A 23,129-nucleotide genomic window follows, 5' to 3' on the forward strand; every position below is an offset into this window, starting at 1 on the left:
CTGCACACATCCCTGCGTTCTGCTGAACCAGGGTCTTCATGGCTTCCGCCATACCCCTGTGGAGACCTCCATACACGCACATGTGGGCATCACTTCATCAGAGAACGGGCGAACGCACTCCTCCGACTCGCTGAGGGTGTCGGTCGTTTGGCAGAACTGCCTGTGAACTGAAGTAGAGATAATTAGTGCATGACAGCAGAGTCAAAAGCAGGAGGGAGAGCACTCACATTTACATTGAGAGGGGGATGATGTGGTGCAGAATCTTTACGAGGGTGTTAGCCATCGACCTCACCATCACCACAGGCACAGTCCATGTCCTCACCAGTCAGTGCGATGGCATGCTCCTCAGAGTGAGTGAGGGGCCTAATCTGGGCAACTCCACTCTCAGGTCTGAGATCTCTTCCTGCTGATGTGAACAGGCTTCTCCTGCATGAAAACAGATGGAGTGTGTGAACAGGACACATGGGACTGTGTGGAATGTTTATGTGGCGAGTGGAACCATGGACAGGATGAGGATGTGAGCGAGAGGATATGAGCCTGATGGAGATGTGAGGGTGTGTGAGAGAGTTAGACGTGTTGTCCCTTGAGGTGTGAGATCCCTGTGGACGTGTGATGGGTTTGGGAGTGTGAGAGTTGAGAGTGATGAGGAGAGTGAGTTACCCTGGCAGAACCATTCCTTCTGTAGCAGCACTGGGTGGCTGTCCTCTTTTGTGCAGCATTGGCACTGACCACCACTGCCACCGCCTCCCAGGCTGGATTAGTGATGTTGCTGCCCATCCTGCGGTCAGAGCGGGGGCAGAGGACATCAGAGCGAGCCTCCATTGCATCCAAAAGGCGCTGGAGGGACGTGTCATTGAACCTGGGGGCTGCAGTCTTTTTGCCGTTCAGGGACATGTCTTCTTTGCAGCAGTCGTGGGCTGGAAGCACTGAGAGGTGTGCACGCAGCTGGACTTTAAATATAGCGCCCAGCGCGATGATGTTGTGAGGTGATGGCGTGGCGGGCGAATGAAAGCCCACCTGCCATGGAAACAGCATGTTTCCTGGGAATGCATAATTAATGCAGCAGGTTTGGGACGACATGGTGTGAAAAGCCACCATTGTGGCCGGCGAGTAAAGCATCGCCTGCTTAGTGCAAATCCTTAGTGCAAATCTGGGATGATTCCGCCGCCCATTATCTCTCATTCTTTTAAACTCAAGGGAATATTGGCCTAGTCCACACAATCTCTCCTCTTAATTCCCTCATCCCAGGAATCAGTCCATTGAAATTTGATTACACTCCTTCCTTAGGTAAAGAGGCTGAACCTTGTACACAATAATCCAGGTGTAATCTCACCAAAGCCCTATATAGGGTGGAATTTAATGCCCATGCTCCACCTGCCCCCACCCTAGGCCACCCCAAAGCAAGTTCAGAGGCAGGGGAGGGCTGTTTGATCGGGAGGGAGGGTGCAGGGCGGGAACCTCCCTGCCCCAAACCCCCACCCCACCCCCTGGACCCCTACCGATTAAGTCCAGGGTGCGAAGACTCAAGGATAGCCTTCACATGCAAATGTCAGTTGAGGCCCCTAAGTGGGCAGTTAGCGCCCATTTAAGGAACTCATATGCAGGGGTGTGCCATGTGGAGAGACCATCAAACAAACCTTTGATGCAGCCTAAAGGAGGGGGTGGGCAGCAGGGCTCTCGTTCAAAGGCGCTCTGTGCCCTATCAAGGGATTCGGCATTGGGAAGGTGGGGCAGGGAGAACCATCCCCTTTGCCTTTTCCTCCGACTCCCTGCCCTCCTCCCGCCTTCACCAGCAAACCCTCCCTGTGACCCTCATGTCAGTTTCACTTACCTTTTTGCAATGATCCAATGATGATCGCAGGTGAAGACCCAACGGTATTATCAGCAGCAGCCGCCAGGCCTGGGGAGCTGTCGGCCTCTTATTGGCTTCAAGGATTTTGGGGCGGGATTTCTGTCCTACTGGGTATTGTCCTGGAATTAAACGACCCTTGTGGAGCCGTAATTTCCATCAGCAGGGTTCCCACTGCCAATTAGGGACATAATTCTCTTGGGAATCCCGGAGATCGGGTCAGCAGAGGTGCCATCAGTTTTGGCCACAGACATTGGGCACCCTGCCATCCTCATTAAATTCTGCCCATAATTGCATTAAGACTTCTCTATTCTGAGACTCCAACCCCTCTGTAATAAAGACTATAACATGCAATTTGCATTCCTAATTGCTTACTGTGCCTGCATGTTAACTTTCTGAGATTCATGTACAGATCCCTCTCAATATCAACATTTCCCAGCCTCTCTCCATTTAAAAACTATTCTGTTTTTCTATTATTTTCCTTCCAAGATATATAAGTTCACATCGTTCAACATCATACCGCATCTGCCATGTTCTATGAACATACGAACAAGGAGCAGGAGTAGGCCATTCGGCCCCCCAAGCCTGCTCTGCCATTTAATAAGATCATGGCTGATCTGATAGTAACCTCAAATTTGCATCCTGCCTACCCCCGATAAACTATCACCCCCTTGCTTACCAAGTATCTATTCACTTCTGCCTTAAAAATATTTAAAGACTCTGCTTCCACCACCTTTTCACGAAGACTCACAACTTTTAGAGAAAAAATTTTGCCTCATCTCCATTTTAAATGGGTGACCCCTTATTTTTAAATAGTGATCCCTAGTTCCAGATTCTTCCATATGAGGAAACATCCTCTCCACATCCACCCTGTTAAGACCCCTCAGGATCTTATATGTTTCAATCAAGTTGCCTTTTACTCTTTTAAACTCCAGCAGATACAAGTCCAACCTGTCCAACCTTTCCTCATATGATAACCCAGGTATTAGTCTGGTAAACCTTCTCTGAACTGCTTCCAACACATTTACATCCTTCCTTAAATAAGGTGACCAATACTGTACACAGTACTCCAGATGTGGTCTCACCAATGCCCTGAACAACTGAAGCATAATCTCCCTACTTTTGTATTCAATTCCCCTCACAATAAATTCGATGGGCTTTCCTAATTACTCGCTGTACCCGCATACTAGCCTTTTGCGATTCATGCACTAAGACACACAGATCCCTCTGCATCTCAGAGCTCTGTAATCTCTCACAATTTAAATAATATGCTCTTTTATTCTTCCTGCCAAAATGGACAACTTCACATTTTCCCACATTATACTCCCTTTGTCAGATCTTTGCCCACTCACTTAACTTACCTATGGCCAGGATTTTCCGTGCCCATTGGCTTCGGGTGTGTTCAGTGGCGTGAGCAAACAATATGGCGCGATCGGTTTCACGACTTCATGAACCCAGTTTGCAATCATCCGCTCAGCCCACTGATGACGGACGCATTTCCCGCCATCAGATGTCAGGAACGTCATCGTACTACAACTGCATATCATTAATAGGCCAGCCTACCATAATCATCCCCCAACTCCGGCTGGATCGCCCACCCACTTCAGTGGAAAAACATACTGACGTGTTTCACAACAGCATATAAGCGACGTGCACCTGGTGGGCTGCACTTCACCCGGGACTTCAAGGTTTGTTTACCTACCTTGCTTCGGTCAGCACTCGCAGTCATCAGTGCCAGGCTTCACAGACAGCACCAAATCACTTTTAGGGGGGCTCACAGCAGGTCTCTACCTACCAGATCAGTGATGTGTGGCTGGCTTTTCAATGGCTGCAGAGTTAGGACTTCCTTGGTGAAGGGGGAAAAGCGGCCTCAAGCAAGGGAAGAGGCTGCAGGACGAGGTACTGTACTAGGGAAGGAGGGTATCCCAGGATGTGTGTGAGGGCACATGTTGATTTGCACAAGTGGCCTCAAGTGGGCTGAGGATGCAGTCTCCAGAGGAGATGAGGCCAGAAAGACATGTGAGGGTGTGTGTGAGAATGGGTGGTGATGTCCCTTGAGCTGGCAGTGAGTGAGATGCCAGTGAATGTGCGATGGGCTTGAGTGTGTGAGTTTAGAGTGATGAGATGGTTGCCATACCCTGGCTGCATGGATGTGATCATTCATCTGCATTACATGGCCAACTAGCTCTGCGCAACATTGGCCCTGATCATCACAGCCTCCACCCCTCAAGCCTGGTTGGTCACACCGTTTCCCACCCTGCGGACAAATCGGGGGTAGAGGACATCGTGGCAGGCCCCCATGGCGTCTGAAAGGCGTTCTAGTGGTGCGCCACTAAAACCTGGGGGCTGTAGTCTTTTTGCCTTTCATGGACATCTTCCCTGCAGTAGTCATGGGCTGGAAGCACTGAGATGTGTGCACGTGGCTGGACTTTAAATATGGCGCCCGGCATGATGAAGCAGCGAGGTGATGGAAACAGTGTGTTTCCCGGGAATGGATAACTATTGCAGTGGGTTTGGGACAATGTGGTGTGAAAACCCGCCAATGCAGCTGGAAACGTCGTTTTACCCATCCACTACAGCACTTGGTGCAAATCTGGGATGGTTCCGCTCATGCCTCCTTTTGTCCTCTTCACAACTTACTTTCCTACCTATCTTCTGTCATCAGCAAATTTTGCAACCATCCCATCCACTCCTTCATCCAAGTCATATATATAAATTTTAAACAGTTGAGGTCCCAGCACTAATCCCTGTGGCACACAATTTGTTACATCCTGCCAACCTGAAAAAGACCTATTTATGCTTACTCTCTGCTTCCTGTTGTTGCCCACTCACTTTGTAAATTCTTTTGCATCCTCCTCAATCTTGATTTCCCACCAAACTTTGTATTGTCAGCAAACTCGGTCCCCTTATCTCAGTCTTTGAAATAGGATGTTCATAGTTGAGGACCAAGCAATGATTCTTGCGGTGAACCGCTAGTTACAGCCTGCCAACTTGAAAGTGATCACATCTAGATTACCCTTTCTTCTTATCCCTTTGTAACTGTATGAAACTGTATGAAATTTACTATTTTGACATTTTCTTCTGTGATTCATCATCTTCAATTAGTCACTTAAATTTAGAATTTGCAAATTAATTCTTAAAAATTGCTGTTTGTTTTGCAGGTTTTTTTCACAATTTTGTTGTAAGATTTTCCTATTGGTTCTCTGGCCTTAAAGTACTTTATATATTTATCTTTACTTCTCTTTTTACATCCCCATGTTTCACTTTTTTAAACCACAGATTCCACCAAACGGTGGACCAATATCCATCTTTTTGTAATGGTGATGCAATTAAGTCAGATTTCATTAATCCAGCTTCTGATTTGTTGAAAACTGGAACATATAAACTTGTCATTGCTTGTACTGCAACATAAAGGTTGTTATGATGTAGATTCATTCTTGATATTCTATCAGGAAAAATATGGCAAGTCTGTTGTCTAGGACAAAAGTTTGGTATCTTTATTCCTCTTCACTCCAATTAAATATTCAAAGGGGATTAGATACATGAAGGGTTAAAGTGTATGCATGAGCATAATACAAATTGTACAATGCCTTTTCAGGGACAACTTACTTTGATATGTGAATATCTCGTGCTACATTGTATGTCCTCTTTTAGTCGACACCTATGCAGTTTGCAGCTCGAGGTATCTTTCTTCACTGTCATGCCTAACTAAGAACTGATCAAGTGAAGCGACAAGTTTTTGTTGTTGGCTCTTCTAATATCTACAGCTTTTTTGATGTATCTTCGTAGAAGTCAGTTACATGAAGGTGTCATCTTTCCTGCAAACATTTACGCTTTGTTGTATTTCTTACGTACTTGCTTTAAAGAACTTTCCAAATCAATTTCCTAGTCATCAAAATAATTATGTGCTCTCCTCCTCAGGCACACAGAAAAAATATCCATTGCTTGAGGGGTGGGCTTTTCATCTTTAAAGATATTGTAGGAAAGTCATGCAATAACTTTAAATCCCAAACAGAACTACTATATGAAGGAAAAATGTAATTAAAGATTGACCATCATGGGAAAATGGATTCACAATCATTGTATTTAACACATTAGCTGGAGGTTCTCAGACAAACTTCCCCACTTAAATAATAAAAAGAAAAATAAATCAAAATTTAATTTTTGTCTAGGATTCAATACGATGCCTAAATTGCTATGTTTGAAATTATCCTACATAAACCAATTTAATATTGACTCGGCTACATTCAACTATGGCATCTTCTTAGCTGACCAAATATATCTGGGACAAACAAGAAGCAAAGATGTGTACCGCAAGTATTTTATCTAACTATATCCACCACACTGCGGTTAAATTTTATAACAATGATTTCAGTAATATCTATACAAAATTCAGTATGTTGAACATATGTTTAATTGAACATTCAATGAAAGTGCCTGCTCCTCCTCCAGGTGATGCAGTGATGGATATTTTCGAAGTTAAGTGTAATGTTTCCCTGTCTCAGCCAGTATCACTGTTTTTTTTATTTTATAGTGACAGTATATTACCTTGTGATTACACAAACTGTCCACTTGGTTCCCACAAACCTTTGAAAATTCTGTCCAATATTTTTGCGACTGCCATTTTCTCCCTTCAACCAAAATGTAAAAGATTAAATATTTCACAATAATACTTTCAGTAAAGATTTAACTTGCATTCAGAAAATTCAGTAATTTGTGTGTTGGCACCAGATAAAATCATGGGCAGAATATTGCACATGTCGGGTGGGCACGCACCCAACCCAAACGAGCGTAAAATGACACGCGATGATGTCGGGCGAGCGTCCCAATGTCATCGCGCACTCGCAAGATATTTCCGTCAGGCGGCGCACGCGGGAGTCGGCAGCATGCCCGCCGACAATTAACAGGCCTATTAAGGCCATTAAAGTTCTAATTAGATGAACTTTTTCGCTGCCCGTCCAACCTTAGGGTTGACCAGAAGGGGAAAAGGCCAAGCGACCTTTGGATTTTTTGCGAAACCTCATCCATGGCAAGATGAGGTTTCGATCAGTGGTTTGAAAAAAACTTTCAAAGTACTTTCTAACATGTCCTTGCTCATGTGACAGAGTCACATGGCATGAGGGGACATGTTATTAACATTCTTTAATTCTTTATTTTTCATTTTCAAAATCCTCCAGCTCCCTGAAGCAGGTCTGAGACTCGGGGAGCTTTTAAAGTTTGCATCCCCCCTGCATGCACATACTTCCGCACTCACACTCCTCCTGCCCCCACACAGGCAGCGCTGCAGCACGCATTTCACGCTGGCTGGCCGTTAATTGGCCAGGAAGCATGAAATCGCGTCGGAGCCCAATCGCGGGCGGCAGTCGGATTCCCGATGGCTCCATTGCAGAATTGGGAGCCAAAAGGCAGAAGAAAAACTCCACTGCGCAGCTGAGGATCCACAAGATCCCATGGAGGTCCATTGCGAATTCCCACTGACTGCAGAGTCCAAGGATTTAGCAGGGTGTGTAAAAAATTCAGTTCTGAGCCTAAAAAAGCTACAGTGCTCTAAAAACGTCAGAGCAGCCAGTTTCCAAAAGCACCTTGGACAGACTGGGTTCAGAATCGGTGCCATACCACGTGGCAGCCGAGCTCACTGTAAGGGGAAAAAAGAAGCGAAAGGTTTAAAAACCTCACCCCAAGCTGGGAATCAATTGTAAAACACCCGAAAATTCTCCGTTATTACAGGGAAGGCCCCAAATCATTGATTTAACAAATCGCTACAAAAACCTAAAACCCAAAGAGGTCAGGATCGCCATCGCCATGGGAGCCCATCAAAGCGCAACAAGCCCAGGAAGGCAATTTGGAAAAATGGTTACTATAGTGCCATCTTTAAAACCTGCACAGCATTTAGAGCTGTACTCACCTGAACCTTAAACCAACCATGGACAACAAATCAACATTACCAGACCAATTTGGACTGATCCAAGGGCCAGCCCAAACACAAACTAGAGGACTTTGGCGGAGAAGATTCTTAAGATACGTGATAGCTTCAAGATTAGATAAAAAGACAGAAGCTGGACAAGTGAATGCACTACTTTATTCAGTAGGTCCAACAGCCAGTGGTATTATTGCAGGGCAAGGAATAAATGAATCATCGAATAAATTTGATGAAGTTTTTAAATCATTCAATACATATTTTAATCTATGAAACAACAAAATTTCAGAGAGAGCAAAATTCAACAAATGAGTCCAACAGCTTGGAGAACCTGTAAACTGTTTTATAAATAAATTATACAGATTGGCTGAAGGTTGTGACTATGGTGACCTTAAGTCAGAGCTCATAAGGGACAGAACTGTTGTCAAAGTGACTGACGATGCCCTTTCAGACATACGACAGGACAAAGAAGATTTTACTCTAGAAAAGTCTATCAAAATAGTCAAACAGTCTGAAATCCTCCAACAACACCAATCCATCTTACATGGCGAAAGCAATCCATGGTGCAGAGCAACCCCAACTGTCCAGCTATTAAGGCAACAAGGGGCAGAGAGACTCCAGGCCAAGGAAGGCAATACCTAAGCTGACCCAGAAGAAGGTGGGCAACCTTATCAGTGCTGTTGAGCCAAATAACCTCACCTACAAAAGCAATGTCCAGCGATCTTCGTGCAGTGTTTCAATTACAGCTGTTTGACACTTTGAAAAGCTACATAAAGCTAAGACACTCAGGCAGGTGGAGGACCCCAAGACAATCCATGAGATTGAGGTACCACACCAGGAAGAGACCCAACCATGCTTCTTGGGTGAGGTCAAGGATTCAGAATTCTCTTTTAGGAATGTGGACATCTCAGTAAACAGACACCTCACCAACTTCAAATTGGACACGGGAGCCAGTGTTACAGTTCTCTCAGATAGGAACCATGGATGAGAGACGTCTGGCCAAGAACGACAGACACACCACTCTGCGGGCCGAGAGGAATTTGACTTCCAGTCATAGGCATGATCCTAGAACAACTAAGGTATGACGACAAGCAGATATTTGCCTCCAAGCCACTCATCATCCTGTCTTGGTACTACATCGCCGTTCCTTTACTGTCACCGGGTCAAAATCCTGGAACTTCCTCCCTTTTTAAAAATTTATTCATGGGATGTGGGCTTCGCTGGCTGGGCCAGCATTTATCGCCCATCCCTAACTGCCCTTGAGAATGTGGCGGTGAGCTGCCTTCTTGAACCGCTGCAATCCATGTGGTGTAGATACACCCACAGTGCTGTTAGGAAGGGAGTTTCAGGATTTTGACCCAGTGACAGTGAAGGAACAGCGATATATTTCCAAGTCAGGATGGTGAGCAACTTGGAGGGGAACTTCCAGGTGGTGGTGTTCCCATCTATCTGCTGCCCTTGTCCTTATAGATGGTAGTGATCGTGGGTTTGGAAGGTACTGTTGAAGGAGCCTTGGTGAATTCCTGCAATGCATCTTGTAGATGGTACACACTGCTGCTACTGTGCACTGGTGGTGGCGGGAGTGAATGTTTGTGGATGTGGTGTCAATCAAGTGGGCTGCTTTGTCCTGGATGCTGTCAAGTTTCTTGAGTGTTGTTGGAGCTTTTCTAATCCAGGCAAGTGGGGAGTATTCCATCACATTCCTGACTTGTGCCTTGTAGATGGTGGACAGGCTTTGAGGAGTCAGGAGATGGGTTACTCAATGCATGATTCCTAGCCTTTGACCGCTCTTGTAGCCACAGTATTTATATAGCTAGTTCAGTTCAGTTTCTGATCAATGGTTGATAGTGGGGGATTCAGTGATGATAATGCCATTGAACATCGAGGGACAATGGTTGGATTCTCTCTTGTTGGAGATGGTCATTGCCTGACACTTGTGTGGCGCGAATGTTACTTGCCACTTATCAGCCCAAGCCTGGATATTGTCCAGGTTTTGCTGCATTTGGACATGGACTGCTGAGGGGTCGTGAATGATGCTGAACATTGTGCAAACATCAGTGAGCTTCCCTACTTCTGACCTTATGATGGAAGGAAGGTCATTGATGAAGCAGCTGAAAATGGTTGGGCCTCGGACCCTACCCTGAGGAACTCCTGCGGTAATGTCCTGGAACTGAAATGACTGATCTCCAACAACCACAACCATCTTCCTTTGTGCTAAGTATGATTCCAACCAGCGGAGAGTTTTCACCCTGATTCCCATTGACTCCAGTTTTGCTAGGGCTCATTGATGCCACACTCTGTCAAATGTGGCCTCGATGTCGAGGACAGTCACTCTCACCTCACCTCGGGAGTTCAGCTCTTTTTTCGATGTTTGAACAGCGCTGTGTGCATATCTGCACCACATGGACTGCAGCGTTTCAAGAAGACAGCTCACCACCAGCTTCTCAAGGGCAACTAGGGATGGGCAATAAATACTGGCCTAGAGAGCAACATCCACATCCCGTGAACGAATAAAAAAAAAATTCAAAGTCATTTCTGTCATCCAAACTAATCTTTTTATCTCTTGAGCAGACATGCCTATGTTGCCCTTATTCTTCTTAAAACACCAGATGTCAAGTCAACCTCTGTCGTCAACCACAGGGAACTGCAAGTTCCGGAGAGGCCCACCAATAAAGATACTCTCAATTGGGACTTCAGATCTGAATTGCCTTCACTCTTCACAGAGCCAGTTTGTCCAATTTCTTTGCAGGCGGCAGAAGCTCCTCTTTGGTCAGACCAGCCAAACCTTCAGATAAATACCACTGTACATTGAGTGGAAGACACACAGGAAAATGACCAGCAACAGAAGAATGAACCACAACTCCAGGCTCCAACAATTGCTGTAAACACCACAGCACAGACATTGCAACCTCCAGCCAATGCGCAAACCTGTAAGACGATGCTGGAGTAAGGAAATAGAGATCATCAACTCACCAAAGAACAGCTCAGTGAGGCACAGAGACACCCGGGAAAACACAGTGTCGTGGTAAAACTTCAAGGTGAGTCTACTGATGAGGAACATCCAAAAGACAGGGAAAGACATCTTCAAATCCCACAACGATCATGGAGGACCACACGGGGAAAAAAAATTGGGGTCGTCCTATGAATGAACAGGGTGGACAGTCTCTCCGGAAAGAATGGGACAATCCAATGATCCCCAAGCAGAGCAGATGGGGAGTTGACGAAGAGATGTTCAACTCCAAGAAGTGGAAGAATCATATTGGAAGAGGACAAGCAAGTGCCAAAAATACAGATTACATCTCAAATTCCAAATCAACAAAGGTTGCCCAAATCAACAGCACCTACCACTCCTCCAAATATGATCAGAATGAGATCTGACAGCATTATCAAACCTCCATCTGAATTCATAAAGTTAGAGACTTGAGGGCAGGAGAAAGGGTAGCACAATTGTAATGCAAATACATTGGTTAAAGACTTGGGGGATGAGGGGCGGGGGGGGGGCGGGGTGGTGTAGTATATGGGTATCTAGCATTAGAAGCGTTAATGTGGGACTGAGAAACAGTACAGCCCAGAGTATGATGTAAAGAGATACATGACCTAGAGTCAGTTGTGGTCTGGACAAAGACCTATGTAGAACCAAGTATGGAGTTAGCTCATAGCTTGGGTTACACCCTGTATATATGTGCATAGTTATGTGATATCGATGTTCAACCATATAAGACTCAGAACCTCTTTGTGAGACCAACTGAACATCCAACACCAGCTGGCCTCATGCTATGCCTACTAACTCCATAAGAATTCTATAATATTTTAGAGAATATCATTCCTTACAAAAAGTTAAATACAACTCCATATAAAGAGCATTTAATTGAACTTGACCCTTAATATCTTTAGTTAATAAATTTAAGTTTTTAGTGTAAGTCTTGGGGCTGAATAATACATGGTGAAAGTGGGCCTATATCATGCCCACGCTGATGTATTATTATGTACAATGACATCGGGTCGGATTCCCGACGTCACCGCGCCCGAATGCAATAATATGGTAGGCGGGCAGACCAAGAAGTCGGGAGCCAGCACATCTCATTCAAATTCAATTTAATTGCTTAGTTAAGCTTCTTAGTGTCCAATTGACTGGGATAATACGTGCTGTGGGCAATAATTTGAATGTGAATCATGTCAGGTGGGGATCTCGGGTAGAAGTCAGCAGCTGGGTCCTTAGTTTGACCTCAGCAGTTTAGGTTTCTGTGAGTGCTGCTAGCATTTGATATTGAAAGATGTGTTTCCAAGGGATACATTTGCTGTTTTGAGGCCTCATTTTTCCTGCAGAAAGGTAAATTTAGGCCCTCAACTGTACCTCAGCCTGTTTGGTAGTGAAAACATGAGGATAGTGGTCTCCATGGGAGACACAGCCTCCAGTGAGGGGGAGAAGGAGATTGAGAAGGAGAGGAAGAAGGAGAAATGGTAAGATGCAGAATGCACTGGTGGCACATGAGGGTGGCAGACCTGCGCCAAAGCAAGAAGGCATAATCCTGCAGCAACAGAGGCGAAGAAGGACTAATGCTGCCAGTCGAGTATATAGGTGGAGACCGAATACCTTCAGATGTCAGAAACACAGTGCCAGAGGAGACCCAGGCTCTCTCGAGCCACAGTGATCTCTCTGTGAGATGCTGGCAGGGTAGATAGCTTCCAACTGCGTTGGCGGTCACCCAATGCAAGTAGCCATCAAAGTCAGTGTTGCACTGAATTTCTTTGCTACCGGATCCTTTCAGGCTGCCTGTGGAGACCTCAGTGGCATTACACAACCTGCTGTACGCCACTGCAGCACTTCCGAAGGACAGGTCAGTACATCATATTTTCAATGGACCGCCACAGTCAACTTCAAAGAGAGCCAGGTTTCCCCAAGGTCCAGGGAGCAATAGACTGCACTCACATTGCCAAAAAGGCTCTAGCAGGCCAGCCCTGTACATTCATTAACAGGAAGGACTATCACTCTTTAATTGTTATTAGGAAATTGAGATAGTTTAAGTAAATTATACTGATATGTGTAGGTGTTAGGAATAAGTTTTAGCTTTAGTGTTTAAGTTTGATTTGTATTTCTGTATCTATGTGTGTTAAGAAAAGGTCAAATTGAGTTTTAGTTTCACTTTAAAAGGTGCCTGCATTTCTAATGAGAATTTTATGACTGTTGCAACTAAGTTAAAATAACAAGAGTAGAGAAACCGGGCTGTTGCCTAGCAACAGGTGTCCAGAGAGGCAGGTCCCTCCCACAGACACACAGAAACAGCAGTTCGATTTGGAAGCTGTTTGAGTTCAGTAGGTTTTGAAAGCAGCTACCACGAGTGACTGGAGCAAAGGGGACAGATAGCCAGTCCCAAGCTAAAGGAAAGACCCCAAAATCCAGAGGAGTAGAACAGGAGAAAGTCCCAAGCAGACCAAAGAAGGACAGGAACCTAGAAAAGGTCCTATGAAGTGAAGTTAAGAGTGAGGGGCAGAGAGAAAGGCTCCAATTTCAGATTTAAAGAGACTAAAGCTGCAGAAAGCAGGTTTAAAGTGAGAACAGCTTGCAAAAGGCCAGAAGGTCCAGTGAGACAGCTGAAGGTCTTGTAACTCTTTGCTATGGGCACGTGCAACAGTGGTGTACTATTGCCGGCTGAGTCGGTGAGAGAGAGTGCATGGAAGACAGCTTGAATGCATGTGGTGGCCTGGGGAGAGGAACATCAGAAGGAGAGTTCGAAACCCTGAAGAACCCTTGCGGAAGGTGTCTGAGAGAAAGCATCGGTTTGGGAGAAGATTCCAAAGTGAGTTCTTGGAGAGTGGAGATTGGAAAAGCCTCGTGTGAAAGGCGGAACTCAGTGAGACTGGTTGGCTCATGGTGGAAGCAAGCATCCAGGAGGTGTTGATGAGAGGTGGCACCTGTCACTTGGTTTCAGAGTGTGGTATGTCTGACCACAGGTCGCCTTACTTACAGTGTAATTACTGTGAACATTAGAGTATAAGATAGCTTTTGTAGCTTTGTAATCTTCTTACAAATCTGTATATTTTTAATTCATTCGTGGGATGTGGACTTCGCTTGTTGGGCCAGCATTTATTGCCCATCACTATTTGCCCTCGAGAAGGGGGTGGTGAGCTGCCTTCTTGAATCGCTGCAGTCCATGTGGTGTAGGCACACCCACAGTGCTGTTAGGAAGGGAGATTCAGGATTTTGACCAAGCGACAGTGAAGGAACGGTGATATATTTCCAAGTCAGGATGGTGAGTTACTTGGAGGGGAACTTCCAGGTGTTGGTGTTGCCACCTATCTGCTGCCCTTGTCCTTATAGATGGTAGTGGTCATGGGTTTGGAAGGTGCTGTCAAAGGAGCCTTGGTAAGTTCCTGCTGTGCATCCTGTAGACGGTACACACTGTGCATCGGTGGTAGAGGAAGTAAATGTTTGTGGATGTGGGGCCAATTAAGTGGGCTGCTTTGTCCTGGATAGTGTCAAGCTTCTTGAGTGCTGAGCTGCACTCATCCAGGCAAGTGGGCAGTATTCCATCACACTCCTGACTTGTGCCTTGTAGATGGTGGAGAGGTTTGGGGAGTCAGAAGCCGAGTTACTCATCACATGATTCCTAACCTCTGACCTGCTCTTAAAGCCACATTTATATTTATATGGCTAGCCCAGTTCAGTTTCTGGTCAATAGTAACCCCCAGGATGTTGATAGTGGGGGATTCAGTGATGGTAATGCCATTGAACATCAAAGGGCGATGGTTGGATTTTCTCTTGTTGGAGATGGTCATTGCCTGACACTTCTGTGGCACGAATGTTACTTGTCACTTGTCAACCCAAGGCTGGATATTGTCCAGGTCTTGCTGCATTTGGACATGGACTGCTTTAGTATCTGAGGAGTCACAAATGGTGCTAAACATTGTGCAATCATCAGCGAACATCCCCACCTCTGACCTTATGATGGAAGGAAGGTCATTGATGAAGCAGCTGAAAATGGCTGGGCCAAGGACACTACCCTGAGGAACTCCTGCAGTGATGTCCTGGAGCTGAGATGACTGACCTCTAACAACCACAACCATCTTCTTTTGTGCCAGATATGACTCCAATTAGCGGAGAATTTTCCCCCTAATTCCCATTGACTCCAGTTTTGCTAGGGCTCCTTGATGTCCTACTTGGTCAAATGCGGCCTTGATGTCAAGGGCAGTCACTCTTACCTCACCTCGGGAATTCAGGTCTTTTGTCCATGTTTGAACCAAGGCTGTAATGAGGTCAGGAGCTGAGTGGCCCTGGCGGAACCCAAACTGGGCATCAGTGAGCAGGTTATTGCTAAGCAAGTGCAGCTTGATAGCACTATTGATGACCTGTTCCATTACTTTACTGATGATGAGGAGTAGACAGATGGGGCGGTAATTGGCCGGGTTGGATTTGTCCTGCTTTTTTTTTGTGTACAGGACATACCTGGGCAATTTTCCACATAGCCGGGTAGATGCCAGTGTTGTAGCTGTACTGGAACAGCTTGACTAGGGACGCACTAGGAGCGGAGCATAAGTCTTTAGTACTATTGCCAGAATATTGTCAGGCCCCATAGCCTTTGCAGTATTCAGTGCCTTCAGCTGTTTCTTGACATCACGCGGAGTGAACCAAATTGGCTGAAGATTGGCAACTGTCATGCTGGAGACCTCCGGAGGATGCCAAGATGGATCATCAACATGGTGCTTCTGGCTGAAGATTGTAGCAAGTGCTTCAGCCTTATATATCTGTAAAGGTACATTTCTGGGTGAAGAAGTATTGTAATATAGTTCATCTTTTCTTGTTAAATAAATGTTTTATTCTTCTGTTAAAAGTTCATTCTCTGACTCCAGTGACTCTGTTCAGTCGCCACTCTCCTATGGGTATGTGTAAGGTACCTGGGCAGCAGCCATCAACTCCTACATTCCCTGGAACTCACAGGTGCCAGACATGTTGAATGGACCTGATGCTCTGGATGGTTAACTTCTGGGTGACAAGGATTACCTTTGAAGAAATGGCTCATGACGCCAATGAGGGCTCCTGGAACAGACACGGAGAGCAGCTATAATGGCAGCCATGTAATAAACAGAGCGATCGTTGAGCCAACAATTGGACTGCTAAAGATGAGGTTCCGATGCCTGGATAGATCAGGAGGAGCATTGCAGTACATGCCAGAGTTTCAATGATGGTCGTTGTGTGCTGCGCTCTGCATAACGTCGCCAGTCAGAGAGGGGATGCCCTGGAAGAAGAGGAGTTGCAAGATAGCGGGCATTCCTCTGATGACGTGGATGAAGACAAGGTGATGGAACACCCTGACGGAGAGGTGCAAGGGCCTGCATGGGGCAGCATGGATGGCTGTGACACAAGGGGTGCCTTGATACTTTGAGGGTCCAGTTGATCAGGAATTCTCAGCCTCAGAGATGCATGTTCTGCCTGTGTTTCAACATAATTCCTCATAGAATGTGAGCTCACTGAGAACGTCCTGTCAGTGCAATTACCATGTTGTTTCCTTAGATCTTGTTGCATCTTGACCAATGTTCACTACTGACAATTCAAAAATCTTTTCTCAATAAAATTCCGACAGCACTTACAGATAAAATGAACCTCTGCATGAGGGATAGTGAATTGGAGATTTGTTAGCATCTTGCCTATGTCACGACTGATGGTAACATCTACAAAACGCACCCAAGTGACCCGCTTTGTGACTAGTGTGGTTTTCATAATTCTTATCCATGTGTTTTGGCACAGTGCTCCCCCACCCCCTTCAACCCCCCCACCCAGCTTGCTGCTGCACTGGAGAGGCTGCTGATGTGCTTGTCCCCTTGCCCTGGATGACCTCTGTGTAGTGCATCAATCAGATGGCACACAATCCAGTGGGTTATTTGTAAGGATAGAAGCATGAGAAGGATACACGAAACCCAATTGCTCTCAACCCCATTTTCTCTCTTTGCGCAGGAGAAGTTAAGCCATAATGGAAGACAGAGAGAGAAGATGGGAGAGATCAGCCACACTTAAAAGAACTGACTGACTTCGAGAAGCGGCAGCCAAGCTGGCTGGGTGGAGCGGGACAGATCCATCGGAGATAGAGAGATTGGCTTGTAGCCTCCATCCAGTAAGAATCCATGCATGTCATAGAACTCTAAGGGTTAAGCAAACCTCCAAGCTGGAGGCAGCTTGTCCAGTCACTCGCTTTCTCCTCTCTCATTTACAGGTGCCAGCAGGAAGTGGGCAAGGCCCAAAACAGACAAAGCCCTGTCCAGCACACAGTCAAGCCCAGAGAGGAACGAGGACATCGCTAAGGAAGAAAGTGCATCTAAAGAAGCATCACAGAAGATACCTGCACCCTCCACCAGCCCAGAGACACACACGTTGGTGGGTATTAGATCTAGATTAGGAACGATCTCACATTCTGGCGGTCACTGCATGGACGCTTGTCCGTAGCAGGAGGAGGCAGGATCAGCCAAGCTCACCGGCATTTGGAGGAGTGCTGGGGAAGAGGTATCTGCAAGGTTCGAATCTGATGATGAACCTCTGGAATCGGCCTCCCAAGAGATGCCGGAGAGGCAGCAAGAGGTGGGGGGACTATCAGGCAGAGATGTGGGAGGCGCTCAACAGAGTGGCATGTGAGGCAGAGGACTCTATCTGCCTGCTGGCTGATGAATTGGTGCTGACCTGTGCAGGCATGGAGGTCTCTATGGGGAGGGCAGCGGACGCCATGGAGAACCTGGTCCAGCAGATTCTGCCAGAGATGCGCACTGGCCTGCATTCCATCGCTATAGCCATGGGTGAGTTTTCGCAGTGGCTACACAAGATGGGGATGGGGCACCTCAGTCTCTCTCAGGGTACCCCTTCCCTTCAAGGAGTCAGGCAGGGGCCCTCTGGCACCCAAAGGGAGGAAGAAAGGTAGTTGGACACCTCAGGATATCCATTCAGGACTCTCTGAGGTTGTCCGGCCATTTATTTGCAATAGTCCTTAAGCCTGTGCGCACCGACTGCCCTCGACCCCCCCACAACCATCTCCTGAGGGACACCCCATGCCCCCTGGAATCAGGCATGTACAGGGAGTCAAAGGTCTTTGCCAGGGCCCTTGCAAACCATGTGCAAGAAGTCTCCCACTCATGCTGAGCCTTTGTCCTTCACACTGGGGTTCCCCTTCAGTTATCCAGATGAGATAACCTGCATGCCTGCCCACCCCCAATGACCCAGCTCCCATGCAGCATCTCAAGATCTCTACCATGAAGCTCTGCATTGTTGCTTGCAGTCATGGTCTTCGCCACAATCAAGGTTGAGGCTAAAACCTTTTTCTCTCCCCCCGTCACTCACACCCTCCCCTGCCCCCAGGAATCACTTTTGCCCTCTCCACCGTCACCCTTCAACCCTCCCCCATCACCATCCATCCCGTGCAGTTCAATGTTGAGGTCCCCTACTTTCCTGAGTCACTAGATTTGCCCCCCACAACCCATTCTGCCAACCTCCAGCATCTCACTTCTCCTTCCATATCCCTTCCAACAACCCTCAGCACTCCTTCAGCCTTCATTGCTAAATCCTCATCCTCCCACCCTACCGGCTCCCAACGCCTCCTTTAACCCTTATCATCCCTTTCTATCACTAATTTCCTTAGTATGCCCCCCAGGAATCCTCCATTGACTCCACTGACCCCTCTCTCTGAATTCCTTTTCCCTCTCCCCCGCCATATCCGTCCACAACCGCATAACACCCACACCGCCCGCCACCCGCACTCCAGCACGGTCTTTCCCACCCTCTCCCTCTATGCCCCCTCACCCATTCCATGACCCCCGCAGCATCTCTCTTTCCCGTACCACCACTAACCTCCCCTGCCCTCCTCTAGACTTCCACACCCACCTCACCTCTTAATTCCTCTCCTCCCCGTGTAATCCCACTCCCAGCACGGATGACCACCACCCTACAGTACCTCCTGCAGCCGCCCACCTGCAGCTTGAAGATTCACCTCCTGGAGGAAGCTGTTGCCTGAAGATTCAAACACTGGAAGAAGTTACTGCGCTGAGAACAACATCCTCCTGGATGCTGCTGCACGAAGAAGATCCCGGTGGTAGATGTTCCATCCACCCACTGCTGCATGTGGTGCTCCAGGGTCCAGTCGCTGGAGGCCTCCATCTTCCCTTTGGATCTCCGCAAGCTGCCCCAGGCCTTCTTCAGGTAAGTGTCGGCATTTACATGCCATGCTAGTCCAGAAGTGTTCTGGAGTAGCATGATTTCCTACAAGCGCGGATGATCAGGCGTGGAGGAGTTCTGGTCGAGCCTTCGTCTGCATCCCATTAGCAGGATGCAAATCGGTTTCAAGCTGGCATAAAATGATGGCGGGATCTTGCGCTGATTTAACCCTTTCCTTGAAAAAACTCCTTTAACTTTCCTCCCCATGACAATGTATTACATCTAACGTTCCTTCTAATACTTTCCCTCAACATTTTCTTCAATAACTACCCGCACCCTCTCTTTTGCACTCTGCCTCATCAGCTTCTCTGTGCTCAGCACCCAGACATCACAAAGTTCCTTCTTTCCCTAATGTTTCATAGCACCCCACCGCAAGTATTAATCTCCAAACTATCCCCTCCAGCTTCAGACTTGCATTTCAATAAGCAAAGAAATTGACACATAAGATTGAAATTATTTTATTGTATATGATTTATGTACAGTAATCTATGCTCAACACTTGAATCACACAACATATACTTATATTACATATTTATACATACAATTTTATATTTCACATTTATTAATTTTGATCACCATTTCCCCACGCATTAAATAAAATCTTTCATATATAATATGCCAGTTTTCAGTTGCTCACATTTATTTATGATGTGTATTTCAGTCTAAAGTTAAGAGTTCACATTGTAGCATATACTCCTCCTATACTTGGGGAAAGACATATCCTCCAACTTTCCATGAACTGGTTTGTCAGCTATAATATTAAATTCAACATATCCTGCTTTCTTCCGTTGAAAATTCCTTTCTTTCTAATACCAAACAGGACAAGTTTCTCCCAAGTTGCTACAATTACTGGCTGTGGCCACTGGGTGGCGGTGCAGGACTAATTATTCCTATTTTTCAAGCCTTACTTTACCATATTGTTCCCCACTTAGTACTGGAATCTGATCACAGCACAGGAGATTTTCTGACCTGATGAGCCTGTGCTGATGCTCTACAAGAGCAATTTAGTTAGTCCCACTCCTCTGCCCTTTCCCTGTATCCCTTGAGGTGGTTATCCAATTCCTTTTTGAAAGCCACAATCCAATCTGCCTCCACCATCCTTTCAGGCGATGCATTCCAGGTAATTACCAAATCGCTGTGCAAAAACATTTTTCCTCATGTCAGCTTTGAGTTTTTTGCCAATCACATTAAATCTTATCCTCTAGCTCTCGGCTCTTCCTCCAAAGAGAACAGTTTCTACTCTACTACACTACAAAACTCTATAAGAATGTTAATATTATGAAAGACATTCCTATCAGAGATGATGATGAAGGCTGCATGCTGAGGTCCATCTCACATTGAAGTTATCAGGGGCAAGGGTGTGCCCAGATTTGTTATGCATTGGAAGGCCTCTTCCATCTCTGGTCTATCAGATAAGGTTACAGTGTTCAAAGGTTCGAGCTCTGAGATGCTCCTTGCATTTTTCATTCTCCATCCAAGCTTGACTTTAAGGGAAGCTTGATGATCAGACTCCACGAACAGATGCTGGTCTACAGGTGTATCTTAAACATATATGCTGGTTGCAAGGCAGTTATCCACACGTAGGTGTTGCGCATAGGCCTAGGTGTAAGCAACGCAGGTTGAGATGCATGTAAGCTTCAAGAAATATTTCTCATCTGTTGTCCCAACTACTTTGGATGCATCTGCATTCCAGGTGGCAGAGGGGTGGGTTTTTTTGAGGTTTGCCAAGGTTTATGGAAGCTATGAGTGTTGTATATGGTGCCCACTCCAGAAACTGGACTATTGGCAGAATGGTTGCTGCGCAAGTTCATTCAAGGTGTTGTTGCACAGTCGTGGGCTCAGCCTGAGCAATATGACTTCTCTGCTTGTTTGTTGGCACATACAATCATATCAGCATGTATTGGGTGTGAAGACTCAAGTAATAATGTTACTCTCAGCGTTATGGGCATGGTTTGAATATGCACAGCGTGATGGCACTGGTGTTTAAGTGAGGGGACCAGGTTGTGATGGGCTTCTTATGATGTGTGTTTGCAATATGCGGAGCCATTGATTATGATGGTGAGGGTTGTAGCCTGAGAAAGTTATTGATGTTGTTTCTCACCCTTGTGGGGGATGGGAATCCCCCTGAGTAATTGTGGGTTCCATGTGAAAGGCTCTTCACTTGGAAGTTGCTCACCAGAGACCGGCTCATGGAAGTGTGTATTGACTTGCACAAGAATGTGTCTGGTGATGATTCCATCCTGTACAGAGTCAGCCCTTGCTACATGGCCATACCTCCCAGCTGCTCTGCCATTGGCCGCCTCCTCATCCTCCTCAGAATTTTCAGAATGGTCAGGGGCTTCCTCCGCTTCATTATCTTCCTCATTATCCTCCTCTCAGAGGTGGGAACTCTGGCCATGGTATCCTCGTCTTTGAGTTGCAAGCTCCTCCGCTGTGCGATGTAGTGCAGCATGCAATGCACCACAACTATTCTGGATACCCCTGTTGGGGCACACTGCAGAGCTCCGCTTGAGCAGTCAAGACACCTGAAGTGCTTTTTAAAATGCCAATGGCCAGATACTGAAGCAGTCCATGTCCAAATGCAGCGAGACCTGGACAATATGTGCTCGATGGTACTCTTTGTGATGACATGGCTGCTATGGTAGTTGCGCTCCGCCTCAGTTTGAGGACTCCTAAAGGGGGTCAGTAACTAAGTAAGGTCTTAAGGGTAGCCCTTGTCCCCTAGGAGTGAGCCACAGATCTGCAAGAGTGGATGAAATATCTGAGGGAGTTGAGAACTCCTCAGTACAATAGAGTCATGGCAACTACCCGAGAACCTTGCACAGACTTGAAGGAATACCTTGCTGTGGTCACAAACGGACTGGACATTGATGGAATGGAAGGACTTCCAATTGATGAAGGTGTCTGAATGCTGACGAGGAGCCTTTATGGCAACCTGGGTGTAATCAATAACACCCTGCACTTGAGGGAAGCCTGCTAATTGGGCAAAAGCCATGGTTCCCTGCGGCAAAGACACCAAATCAATATGAAAATTAATGTGTTTCCCCATAATAGCAAACAGGGCATCTGTTATTGCCTTTATGCATCTGTGTGGGATCCCAACTGACTGGGATATAATAGACAGCCCTAAAAACAGTCTGAGGCATAAAAATCGTGCCACAGTTTCTTTACAGCCACTTGCAGCATGGGGATTGATAGACTGTGGTTAGAGATGTTGCTGGACCATTCAACATATGTCCATGACCACTTCATGGCTTAACCTCAGGCACCTCCAGCACTGGTCCTCTGTCATATTGAGGTCTGACCTCCAAGGTGGTACACCCTTCCTACAGGGTAATACCTGTCCGTGCTCTCTCTCCTCCTCCACTTTCATGCGCGTGGCACTGCCTCTAGCTCCTGACCTGATGCCCTCCTTCTGGCCTCTGACTGTTCATGTTGACTTGCTTCTTCTGCATCTATGTACATGGGTATGATGCCCATCTTGACTTTTCCTTGGCTCAAAGCACAATGCACCCATCTCAAGCAATGTTCTTCCTGACACCAGTAGAGGCAAAAGAAAAATGACCCACCAAGTCCGGCAGCCCCACCCTCCCACTCCCTTAGGTTAAAGCCGGACAGGTGAGTTTTTGACACTTTTGGGGCAGTTAATACAACTTTTAAGTAAATTCCAAAGGGGTCCCTGCACATCTCCTGGCTATCCAAACAAATCCACAAAGTTCAGACCTGCTCCTAGCAGATCTAACCTGGGAAAGTTGTGTTTCACACACCTGAGTCACCAAAATTAGACATGAGTGCAGGTAGCTGCTGATTTATATGGGCAGCTACCTCCACGAACTGCGAACCGTCCCAAGGAAAAAGGTAGATGCCGCGCTCGAGAGTGAGACTTCCGCCATTTTCATAGCAACAGAGAGGCTCTCCATTGTTACAAAAATCCTGGCCAAATCGCCTGAAAATCTTTTGTCACAAGGCATCTTGTAATTCTAGTATTTTTTATGATCTGTAGTGAATGCAAACGCTTCCATGCCACTTCACATACAGTTGGTGAAACTATTAGACTTCAAGTGGGTAGAACCATTAGTTTTCCCTTTGTTTACCTTATATTACTGTGAAGACTGTGAACCAATGCATTTGTATAAGATCACCAGAGTGACCTCAACATTCAATGTAGATTGTGC

General features: G+C 46.4%; 1 long non-coding RNA gene across 1 annotated transcript in view; it reads right to left on the reverse strand.

Moving 5' to 3' along the window:
- Positions 1-23,129, reverse strand: part of LOC144679837 (uncharacterized) — a 216,087-nt gene that overhangs the window by 138,043 nt on the left and 54,915 nt on the right. Inside the window, exon 2 of the long non-coding RNA XR_013576432.1 lies at positions 6,398-6,480. This is a non-coding gene — a long non-coding RNA (uncharacterized LOC144679837). The remainder of the gene's footprint in view (positions 1-6,397; positions 6,481-23,129) is intronic.

The sequence above is a fragment of the Cetorhinus maximus genome, chromosome 4 (genome assembly GCF_964194155.1).
Source record: "Cetorhinus maximus chromosome 4, sCetMax3.hap1.1, whole genome shotgun sequence".
Taxonomy (NCBI): Eukaryota; Metazoa; Chordata; class Chondrichthyes; order Lamniformes; family Cetorhinidae; genus Cetorhinus; species Cetorhinus maximus.